Source organism: Diceros bicornis, chromosome 14 (genome assembly GCF_020826845.1).
Source record: "Diceros bicornis minor isolate mBicDic1 chromosome 14, mDicBic1.mat.cur, whole genome shotgun sequence".
Lineage (NCBI taxonomy): Eukaryota > Metazoa > Chordata > Mammalia > Perissodactyla > Rhinocerotidae > Diceros > Diceros bicornis.
Window position 1 is genome coordinate 21,448,246 of NC_080753.1, and position 12,229 is coordinate 21,460,474.

The following is a 12,229-nucleotide window of genomic DNA, read 5'->3' on the forward strand; positions in this document are numbered from 1 at the left end:
AACACCTACCATCGACTGGAGGCCTGCTGTGTGCCGGGCGCAGTCCTAGACACTACATTCAATCTTCACAAGACCCTATAAAGGAGGTTCCCCCCTTCACAGGTGAAGACACTAAAGCTCAGAGAAGGTAGGTAACTTGCCTAAGGTCACACAGCTCCTTCGTAGTAGAGCCTGCATGAATCCAAAGCCCCTTCCACTCCACCGCCTGCCCCTCAGGGGACAAGCGCCACCCTCACTTCTCCCCCGTCAGCACTAAGGGCAGAGGGACATCACCCAGCTAACTGTACAGTTGACAGAAGCATGTTTTCTCAGACTGGCTTTCAGAACATATGTGTTAATGGTTGAAAACTAAAACTGAAATGTGTTTCCAGACTCATCACCCCACACTGCTTCTCCTGTTAATTTTTTTAAATCCCACAGAGGAACATATTTTGGTTGTGCTTCTGGTTCACCAAGTACAAACAATCGACACATCCACTCACTCAGATACAAACCAATGCCAAGGACATCTGAGTCAAGACACCGTGGAACGATGCATCTCCGGGCGCTCCCCACCTCCCCAGCTGCGTCCCCTCCTCCGCCACAGTACCACGGTTTGGCTGCGCATCCGGCGTGAGGCTCCCTAGTATCTTTCTCCATGAACTACGGCCAAGTCGTCCTCAAGAACACAGGCGATAAGAAAGCTCTGCAGGTGTGGGCGCTCGGCGGCTCACAGACCACGCTAACCTGACTCTCGCGACAATCCTTCATGCGAGCATAACAGATGCATTTCACACAGAGAAGTCAAGTTCAGAGACATCAAGTGATTTGCCCGAAGTGACACCGCCTAAAAATAACAGAGACGGGACCCAAACCAAGGACTTCTGACTCTGAGAAGAGAGCTTGTTCTCGTTCCAGGACGCTCCTCCTCAGCGACTGCCCTCTTCCTATTCCCTGCTATCCAGAGCAACAAAAGCACTTCTTTGGTCATTTCCAGACTCAAGGCTCATCTGCTAGTGTGGGTGCCAGGGGTGGAGACTAACAAGAGGATCTGGTGTTTGTGGGCCAGAGGTACCCAGAGACAAGAGGGAGAGGGAGAGGGAGAAGAGAAACACACACAGAGAGAGAAACAGAGAAAGACAGATGCAGAGCACGACAGAGTGACCAAGCAGTCCTCCTTCCCGGCAGATACTTATTAGACATGGTTCCAAGAAGCTTATGATCTAGCTAGGAGCTAAGATGTGACACAGCAAGAAACCACAAATGAGGTCTAAAATACATGAGACCAAATAAATATCAGCACATGAGACCAAATACATGTCATCACCATGGGTGACAGAGGAGGGCCAAGGGTGGGCTGGAGCTGGCCTGGCTGGACTCGGACAGGTGAGGAAATGGAGAGGGCCCAGCGGGAGGATGAAGAGAAGCCCATCCTGGAGCAGGGGTGAGCAGGGGGAGGCCCTCAGCCCCAGGGTGCAGGACTGCGTGGTACTCCATGGCGTAGGTGTTGCCACAATGAATTTAATCCATGATGGACATTTAGGTTGTTCCCAGTCTTGCACACACACAATGCTGCAATGCTGGATTTCCTACATGGCCGGTATATCTGTAGGATAAATCCATAGATGTGGATTGCTAGATTCTGTATTACAAGGTTTGATTTTTTTCTGCCAGGCTCCCTGCTGTCTTCACTATGCTCAGACAGCCCCAGAGGGGCTCTCCTGCCTCTTTCCAGCTCAGTGACGTGGTAATTTGTGCCCTGATCGTGTATTTGAGGAAATGTAGAGAAATCAGGGTTTATAAGCTTATTCTAACCTTTTCGAATGTACTAGGGAGCCTGGGCAGGTCTGTAAACTCCACAGTGACTGTGGAAGACAGTGAACAATCACTCTCTCTTTTATGCGCTGTGGGATAACGTCCAAGTTTCCAGATGATCAACACTTGCAGGGCTGGTTTAGAAGGGGGTGGGGAGAATATTGTTCTCTGGGGTGACCTCCACATCCCCAGGCCCAAGATGCTCCAGCAGGTGCAAGACTGAGCACTGGGCGGTCCCAGACCTGGGCTGGACCGTGAAGGCCTCGGACTCTGTTGCCATCCCAACCTTGTCTTAAATTGTCGCCCTTGTCTTGGGCATTCCTTCTCTCTCTCATCCACTTCAGAATTGCTTAGAAGTTTGCACCTATGTTCACATAGTATCTGTAAGATGTGATCTCAGCTGAGTTTGAAATATATTGAAATATACTATCAAAGACCAATGCACAGACATAGAGCTAATTCTTAGAGGCTGCTTCACTTCTGTACGAGGAGAACCAATCAACAGCGCTGCCTAAATGAGTCAAAAGACGAAAAGCTTCTTACTGACACAGAAAAAACTGCAGGGAGAAGGTGCTTTGAATTTTACGCAGGAAAAGCATAGACACATTTTATATGTGCAAACCCTTACATAAAATGCTGACCTAAATAAGAATGCAAATACCTTTGTGTCTTAAAATATCATTTTGCTGAGCTGCCAAACTAAGGTTTTGTTATGTAAAACAGCCTGCATCAGGGTTAGTCTCAAACCTGTCAGAATTAAATCTCAAAAGCAATACTAAACTTGGACAACTTCCTATTCTAATACAGTTATAAAAGAAGCTTACTCCTGCCATGTTCACTCGTGAGTTTTCTTCTAGGGAGAATAATATGCACGTTATTGGAAATGCAGGGAGACAGGAGTATGTTTTATTGTTGTTGTTGATCAATTTTGTTAATCATGTTTTATTTAACTGAATGAGGATTCATGAAGGTTTTCATCTTCTAAGCCCATGTGCAATTCAGAATCGCACAAGCACACTGCCAGCCAGTGACAGACGCCATCCTTGTATAAAAAGACCATTAACATTACTGACTGTCCAGTGTGACACAAGGCAGACAACGAAATGGGTCTTCTGGTTTCAGGCTCAGTACAAGGCCCACAGCTCCTTGTCACTTCAACAGAGGAAATGGACACAGATGCCCCTGTTTTAATTTCTGTCTTCAAAGCATCACGGAGTCGAAAGGCACACTTACCCACCCATGCCTAGGGAAGGCCATGCAGACTTTCAGGGCCCCTCTTGTGCAGTTCAGTTTTGAATTAGAAATAAACTACTATATCTTAGCAGCTGGCAACCCTATATGACTTTCTAGAATAGCCCTGCCCAATAGAACTTTCTCGATGGTGGAAATGTGGCTTTTGAGCGCTCGGAATGTGGCTAGGGTGACTGAATGTATTTTTATTTAAATTTATGTAAATTTACGTAAATTTAATTTAAAGGTTTATTTTAATAGCTGTCTGTAGCTAATGTCCACATTGGACAGCACGGTTCTAGGAGAACCAGCACCTTTCCGAACATTTTTCTGTGGCTTTCTCTGCCTCTTTGTCAAAGTACAAAAATGGGAACTGTGGATACAGCAAGAGCCTTGTTCTCCTCATCCTCACCCCTAACTCCCCCTGCCCTTTCCACTACTCCCCCTTCCAACAAAGTTCTCTAGAGCTTTCTAGGACCAAATATTATTTCTAATAACAGAGCTTTCTCACTCCAGTTATAATCACAAATCCCTCTGGGGAGAAAGTCTTATAGTGAAACAAATGGCCTATCCAAAGGTTTCAGAAAATTACTTTTTAAAAACTCTTTGGAGTGGACTATGCTGGGAAATGAAATAAGTATCAGGTTGGTTTGAGTAAGTTATCACATATGCCCCATGAGCTTCAGGGCATGTTTTGAGAAGGCTTTTTTCACTGCTCCCAAATAACGGACAAATTGTTGATATAATGAGTGATCGAAGGAAGGGCCAGTTGGCAGCCTTTGGAGCAGGAAGGCCTCCACAGGGAAGAGAATATTAATCAAGCCTTCCCGAGAGCAGGGGGCAACAAGGAGAGAAACAAGCTTCTCCTTCATGTACAACGCAGCTCCTGGGTACGGTTCCAGCAGTGTTTCCCAAACTTTGTGCATGCACACCACTTGAGGAATCATGTTACAATGCAGATTCCCATTCAGCAGGGCCGGGTGATGCTGAGACCACACTTAGCGTAGTGAGGCTCCAGGCCTGAATGCTCCTGAAGTCCACAGAGACAGTCCACTCAGAATACCTAGCAGTTGGCTGCCAGTGCCCTCCCAGCCTACCCCTGCCTGCCGAGGGCTAGGTTCTCTTGAAACGACCATCTTGGAGCCTGTCTCCCAGGAATTCGGTCCTGCTTTATCAACTCACCTGCTGCAACCAGCAACCAACAGACCTTTGCAAAGTTGCCAGAACCCATCAAAATATACAGGACCAAAGCCCTGAGAGACCAGAGGGAGGCAGCAGTCCGGGTGAATCCATCTGCTCCACAAACTCACACTGGCCCATAAAGCGGCTACTCTGAGGCCTGGGGGTAGTGGGAGCACTAGGAAGCCACTGTCAGCACAAATCTAAGCCCCATCCTCCAGTCTGGTTTCATCGGTAATACCATTGATGTTTTCATTTATTTCTTCTTGTTTCCTACTCTTTCACTTAATTCTGCCTTAATTAGGGATGAAAAGGGTAAAATTTGCCCTTTCAAACCACTTATCTCCATCTATAACATGAGGATAATAGAGCACCTACACCTCTCAGTTTTGTGAGGATTAAGTTAGTGCATAGAGGAGTTTAGCATCGTCTCTAGTATGAGAGATGCTTACTAAATGCAAGCTGTAATGATAACAGGTACAAGCATACCTCAGAGTATTGTGGGCAGGTTCCAGACCACCACAATAAAGCAAATATCCCAATAAAGTGAGTCACACGAATTTTTTGGTTTCCCAGTGCATATAAAAGTTATGTTTACACTATACTGTGGTTTATTAAGTGTGCAATAGCATTGTGGCTAAAAGACAATGTAATTAAAAAATACTTTATTGCTAAAAAATGCTAACCATCATCTGAGGCTTCAGCAAGTCATAACCTTTTTACTGGTGGAGGGTCTTGTAAAAAATGCAGTATCTGCAAGGTGCAATAAAGCAAAGTGCAATAAAACAAGGTATGCCTGTACTCAATGATGTTTATTCCATAAATCAGCACAGATCAGTCTCCAGTAACAACCTCTCTTTTGATCTCCAAACCCAAAGCCTGCTTGATATTTCCACTAAAAGCAACCATTTCATCTTTTCTCCAAAATCAGTTTCCCTTGCCATCTTGTCAGAGGTATCATTATTGTCTCTGTCAGAGACAACGAACCCAGAGCCATTTTTTTGCCCCCATATCCAGGTACCAACCCTTCAATTCAGCCTTCACAAAGCTTCTTGAATCCACTCTCCTGTCTCCATTGCCCCCACCCTCATCACCTGTTCTTGGGCTCCTGCGATAACTTCTCACCAGTCTTCCCGCCTCTCTCTCTCTCCTTTCCAACCTACGTCCATGTCAGTCTTTCCTGAACACCACTGGAGGTATTCAAAAGAATCCCCAAAAGCTGTCCCAAAGACTTTTTTTTTAAGCAGTGGCTGCATTGTTGGACTAAGTGCATGGCTTCCCAGGAGACTCCTTGGGAAAAGGCCACACATGCGCCCTGATGCTTATGAAATAGCTCCACAGTCAGTCACGGTACTTTAGAGCCTCATCACAGGTAGATGCAGACGGTCACTGCCTTGTCCACACTCACGGGGTGCCTACTAGGGCTGGATGCTGAGGCGTTAACAGCTCAGTCTACTGAGGGAGACTTAAGTCTCGGGTCGGGTGAACCTCTGTTTCTCAGAGAGCACTGGTTTTGTTTAGGTTTTTCCCTCTACATATTTGCTGTGGTTTTATCACCAAGCAAAATATTGCTTTTATTTCTTCATTATCTGCTAGGGGTTTTAGGACCTAGTATTATTTTGGAATTCATCTAGTTCAAAATAAAGATTTCCAAAGAAGCAAGTTCGCTTGAAAATAGGGATGACGCTTGAGAATGAACATGTTCTGTTTCTCAGATTTGAAGGTCAAAACGTCTTAACTCACTTGTTGATTTGAAAGCAATTCCTCCATTTAACCACAAGACAGCACGTGAGCCACAGAACACTGAGCCAGCTGCCTCCAGTTTAGGACCACACCCCACGGGCCCCTGGCAGAGAAGAGACAGGAGGAATTTGGAAGAGGTGTGCTATCATCACTTCCTTACCCAACCATAACAGGCATGTCACGTCAGAGCCAATTCTTATTAAAGGCAAGACCAAAATACTTGATTAACATCAAAGCAATAGCAGAAAATAAAACCAAACAGGTGACCTGGAAAATAACTCCACACGTGAGTCTCTATGTCATGATTCTCCCTAGTCCCACCCTCTGGTTCCATCCCCCCTCCCCCTGAAAATGAAAATTCTGTAGGTTAACTGCTGCCAATCCCTCTAGTTTAGTGCCTGTTCCCATCTGCAGGCTCATCATTGCTAAGATCCCCACCCTCCCTCCAAACTCACTTCTCCAAGGTGCAATCCCGTAAGTATTCAGAAGCTGTTCATTCACATGGGCTCCTCCTAACTCACCAAGCAGAGAAGAGGTGGCTCGCTCATGCCCAGCCTTAGCTCCCCGCCAGCTAACACCAATTAAAACATGGCTGCAGTTCTCTTCCTTCTTCTTCCGCCAGACATTATGAACCAATTCCAAACTCTGGGGGCAGACACTGGACAATTCTGTGCATGTTAAAAATTTCTCGTCAGATTTCTCAAGCAAGCAAACCCTAAATCTGGACAGGTTTCTTGACCTCTCCTTCCTCAGGTAAAGAGTTTTAAACACAAGCGTTGGCAGGGCTGATCTTTTTGGTTGGGCAGCAAATTCTCCTCGGAGTAATCAAATAACCATCACCCACATACTTTGACCATTTCCACTCTCAGTCAGATATTAAGTTTCCTGCAAGAGATACTATGGGAACAGAGAAGAAACTATATGCTTAATCTCCCAATTAATCCATGATACACCTCCTAGAGGCAAGCCATACACATCGCTTTTAAAATCTGGTCCGACTTCTGTTTTTTAGCCACTTTATTACACCAGGACAATCTTCGAGTACACTCAGCCAAATGCTCTTGGCAGGAGGGGAGCAGGGACAGAACATCACATGATGCTTGGTGGGAAAAGATGACAATTGCTTTTCCATAAATTCAGTTTTAAAGGTTATCAGCACAAGATATACTCCCAAGATACAGAAAGAACCTCCATAATTATTCATAAATCAAAAAGCTGGATTTGTTTAAACCTTTGGTTTATGCCAGTTTTCAGGGTGACAAGTCCTTCAGGTTAATTAGGTACAGTACTATAAACGGTTGTTTTATTTAAAAACCAATCGGTGTTCTGGGACTGATCAGTCTAGTCTGAGATTTCAGATGCCATGGCAGCTGACTAAAGCAGAAAAACAAGGCCTGGACCCTGGACTTGGCTCAAACATCAATTTCATTATTTGGGCAAATCCCTTCCCCTCATGAGATTTTAGTCACCTCATCTGTAAGTAAGACTTTATTGTATTAATTGCTTAGGGTTCCCTCATGACTCTACTTTGCACACCTCTCTAGCATCAGGATAGAAAACAAAACAAAACAAAACAACAAAACCTAACTAGTCACTTCTGCTGCTTATTTAAGTTGAAAAGCCTCAGAATCCAAGAATGAGAGTAAGGAAAGGATAGAGACACTGCATGCACGAGACATGGCCACCCCAGCCTTTCCCAGGCACATGGGTGGGGCTGGAAGGACCCGGGAGAGCAGGGCACACGGCACTTCTGATCAGAGATCACAGAGTGCTGCAGACTCTCGGAGCAGAAGACATTCCTCAGAAGCAGCAAGTTTAACCTAAATTGGCAGTTCTCAATTTTCTGGATCCCAGGATCCCTTTACACTTTTAAAAACTGAGCATGCCAAAAATCTTCTATGTGGGTTATATCTATTGGTATTTATTCTATTAGAAATTGAAACTGAGAAAGTTTTTAAATATTTATCTATAAATTCATTTTAAATAATAATACTTTACTAGAGGAGGGCTAGGCAAAGTTTTTCTGTAAGGATCAGAGAGTAAATATTTTAGGCTTTGCAAGTTACATGGTCTCTGTTACAACTTCTCAATTCTGCTATTGCAGCATAAAGGCAGCCACAGACAACATGGAACAAATGAGTGTGGCTGTGTTCCAATAAAATTTTATTTACAAAAACAGGCATGGGCCATAGTTTGCTTGAAACAAAGCCTCAAAAAGGATTAAGCTGATCTGCAAGTAAATTACCTGCTAGAATAAAGCCCAATATAATTTTAAAAAGCACAAAAGCCAGTGACGTAATATTCACAATGTGTACCATCCTTTGTAGGTACTAGACTGGAAAATAATCAGGAACCAAGAGAAAAATCAGTCAATAGAAATAGACCCAGAAATGACAAATGATGGAATTAGCAGATAAAGATGTTTAAAAAGCTGTTATAAACATGCTCTTTATATGCAAGAATGTAAAGGAAAATATGAAATAATGAGAGAAATGATGTAAAAAAGAACAAAATGGAACTGCTAAAGACAAATACATCTGAAATGAAAATTTCACTAGAAAGGAATAATAACAAATTAGACACTACAGAAAAAAAGATCAGTGAAGTTGAAACCCAGCAATAGTATTTATATGAAATGAAGAACAGAAGAGAAAAGAAATGATAATTTTTAAAAAGAACAGTGCCTCAGTGATCTGTGGAATATCAAGCAGTCTAAGATACATGCCCACCAAAACCAACAAATGATACCTATAAAAACCCACTCTGACTATAGAGACAGAGAGGTTCAAGTAAAAAGATGGAGAAAAATACAGCATGCAAACACTGACTATAAGATAACCGGAGTAGCAATATTAATATCAGACAAAGTAGGCTTCAGGACAAAGAATGTTGCCAGATATAAAGAAGGACATTTCATAATGACAAAAGGGACAATGCAACAAGAAGATAGAATAATCTTAAATGGGTATGCAGATAGTAACAAAACTTCTACACAGAAGAAGCAAAAAAATGATAGAACTGAAAGGAGACATATGCAAATCCACAATTATAGTTGGTGATTTCAACATACCTCTCTCAGCAACTTAGACAACTGGAGACAAAAAAGCCATTAAGCATATAGAAAACTTGAACTCTACTGATCAATGTGACCTAACTGGTATTTACAGAACATTAACAGCCTGCAGAATACACATTATTTTCAAGTGAACAAGGAACATTCATCAAGACAGACCATATGCTGGGCCATAAAACAAGTTTCATGTTCAACATCACTAATCATTAGGGAAACGCAAATCAAAATGATGATGAGATATCACCTTACACCTGTTAGAATGGCTATAATTACCAAGACAGAAAATAACAAATGTTGGAGATGTGGAGAAAAATGAACCCTCTTACACTGCTGGTGGGAATGTGAACTGGTGCAGCCACTGTGGAAAACAATATGGAGATTTCTAAAAAATTAAAAATAGACATATGGGCCGGCCCTGTGGCTTAGCGGTTAAGTGCGCACGCTCCGCTGCTGGCGGCCCGGGTTCGAATCCGGGTGCGCACCGACGCACCGCTTCTCTGGCCATGCTGAGGCCACGTCCCACATACAGCAACTAGAAGGATGTGCAGCTATGACATACAACTATCTGCTGGGGCTTTGGGGGGAAAATAAATAAATAAAAAAAATCTTTAAAAAAAAAAAAATAGACATACCATACAACCCAGCTATCCCACTACTGGGTATTTATCCAAAGAACTTGAAATCAACAATTCAAAGAGATTTATGCACCCCTATGTTCACTGCAGCATTATTCACAATAGCCAAGACGTGGAAGCAACCCAAGTGCCCACTGACTGATGAATGAATAAAGAAGATGTGGTACATAGATACAAGAGACTACTACCCAGCCATAAAAGACAAAATCATCCCATTTGCAACAACACGGATGGACCCTGAGGGTATTATGTTAAGCTAAATAAGCCAGAAAGAGAAAGACAAACACCGCATGATTTCACTCATACGTGGAAGATCAACACATGGACAAAGAGAAAAGATTAGTGGCTACCAGCGGGGAAGAGGATTGGGGAGTGGGCACAAGGGGTAAAGGGGCACATATACATGGTGACTTACAAATAATAATGTACAACAGAAATTTCACAATGTTATACACTATTATGACCTCAATAAAAGTTTCAACAAATTTTAAAAAACTGAAATCATCCAGAGTATCTTCTCAAATCAAAATGGAATTAAATTAGAAATCAATAACAAAAAATTAGAACAGTGCTGTGCAGTAGAAATATAATGCAAGTCACATACATAATTTCAAATTTTCTACTAGCCCCATTTTTAAAAAAAGAAACAGGTGAACTTAATTTTAATAACATTGTTTTATTTAACCCACTATATCAAAAATATTCTTATTTCAACATGTAAGCAATATAAAAAATTGAATTTTTTTTTTTTTTTTCACACTAAGTCTTCAAAATCCAGTAAGTTACTTACAGCACATCTCAATTTGAACTAGCCACCTTTCAAGTGCTCAATAGTCACATGTGGCTCAACAGTCACACATCACATACTGGACAGTGTAACTCTTACATGGTAAGTTAACAAATGTGTTATAGCTGGTAATTTTAATATCCATCCATTACTAAATTGCTGTATTTTTTTTCCAAGGGAAAGAATCTTGCTTTGAGACAGAAGACTTTTTAAATGTTTAGTTAGGCCTATCTAAAAAAGTGTTAACACATTAATCATCACGTTTGCTAATTTGCCTTCAAACTTTTACTCCCTTTCACTCACCCATGACTGCAGTGGGCAAAAGCCTTGCCAGTTTTAGCCACTGTTCTCGAATTGGTCCACCACTCCTTCCACGAATACCTGTTGGCCACGTTAGGGTTCTCCTGCTCTCAGTGTGTTAGATGCCCCATTGCCTCCCTTTAATTTTCCCTGCACAGACACAACAGCACACAGGTCTTGTGTCTGGTGGTGGTTTATCCTCACCCACTCATATTTTGGAGTCCATGGGGATATCTTGTCATCTAGCTTTGTGGTAAACGTTGTCTATGGGTTTTTGGTTGCTATGTTTTTACGTGGAGAGTAAGAAAATCCAAAAATCCAAGAGATTCCGGCCATCATCATCATCTCAGAATTTGATTTTGTAGACATATCCATGTATTACTGATAAAAATAAACTTTTTTATAAGAGACAATATTGTCTGAACTCTCCTCCTTGGCTTTATTTCTGGCTGCAAATGTGGAATAAACGGGACCTAAAAAAATAAAGTACGATTGCAGGAAGAATTAAGAACCAAGGAAACACTCCAACAAATGCTCTAAGCACAAGGCCAGGCAGAGAGATGAAAAACTCGGATCCAAACCCAAAGACTGGCTCCCAGGGACAACAAGCAGATGAAATCAACAGCTTTGAAAAGTGAAACAGGATGTGTACCCTGGAGTTTCCCTGGAGACATACATAAACAGTCCCCTGACCATGGTGTGAAGAGCTGTTAGTGGAATTAAAAATAGTTCAGACAACAGCTTCATTCTTTACTCAGCCAGTAAGAAAAATACAGGCTTGAGTGGGACTTGGAAGAACAATGGTTATTGTGTCAGCTCCAAATCCATCCTCTTGCCCCACTTTGTGATACTGGAGTTGTAACCTATCAACATTTCTCCTTTGCCGGCGGACACAGTATTAGGCACTGTAAATAGAAGGCACTGGAGGGACACTGCAAGCGGAAGGGGCTTCACCGTCTCCTGGTTCTGCGCTCCTACAGCGTCACTGTCAGAGTGTGGCTTTCTCACCGGCAGGAGGCTTCTCTGCCAGCGACGTGTGAAACAGCGTGGCACACATCCTCCAGAGTTTTGCTGGCACCCCAGCAGGCAGCTTTCCTGCAAGTGTCACCAGCACCCCAGCAAGTAACCTCTTGGCAAGTTTCCCTGATACCTGCCTGCCACCCCAAACCGTGGCACCTCCACAAACTTGTCCCTCCAGCAGGCCAAACACACCCTCTTCACTGGGATCTGAATCTCAGCCTTGTGGGGCGGGAAAGGGCTCTTCCAAGTTTGTTCCTTCCTGGCGTTCTCTCAATCTACAAGACATGACTGCTCCCTACATCTGCTATTCCTGTATTCTTTAGAGATGTCTTTGCCCCTCTTAGTGGCTAATTCCCTGTTACTAATTAATAATTCTTCATATTGAATTTTCCCTGTTCCAATTACTGGTATGGTTTCTTTCTCCTGAACCCTAAATGATACCACAATCATTTGCAAAATTTAAAAGAG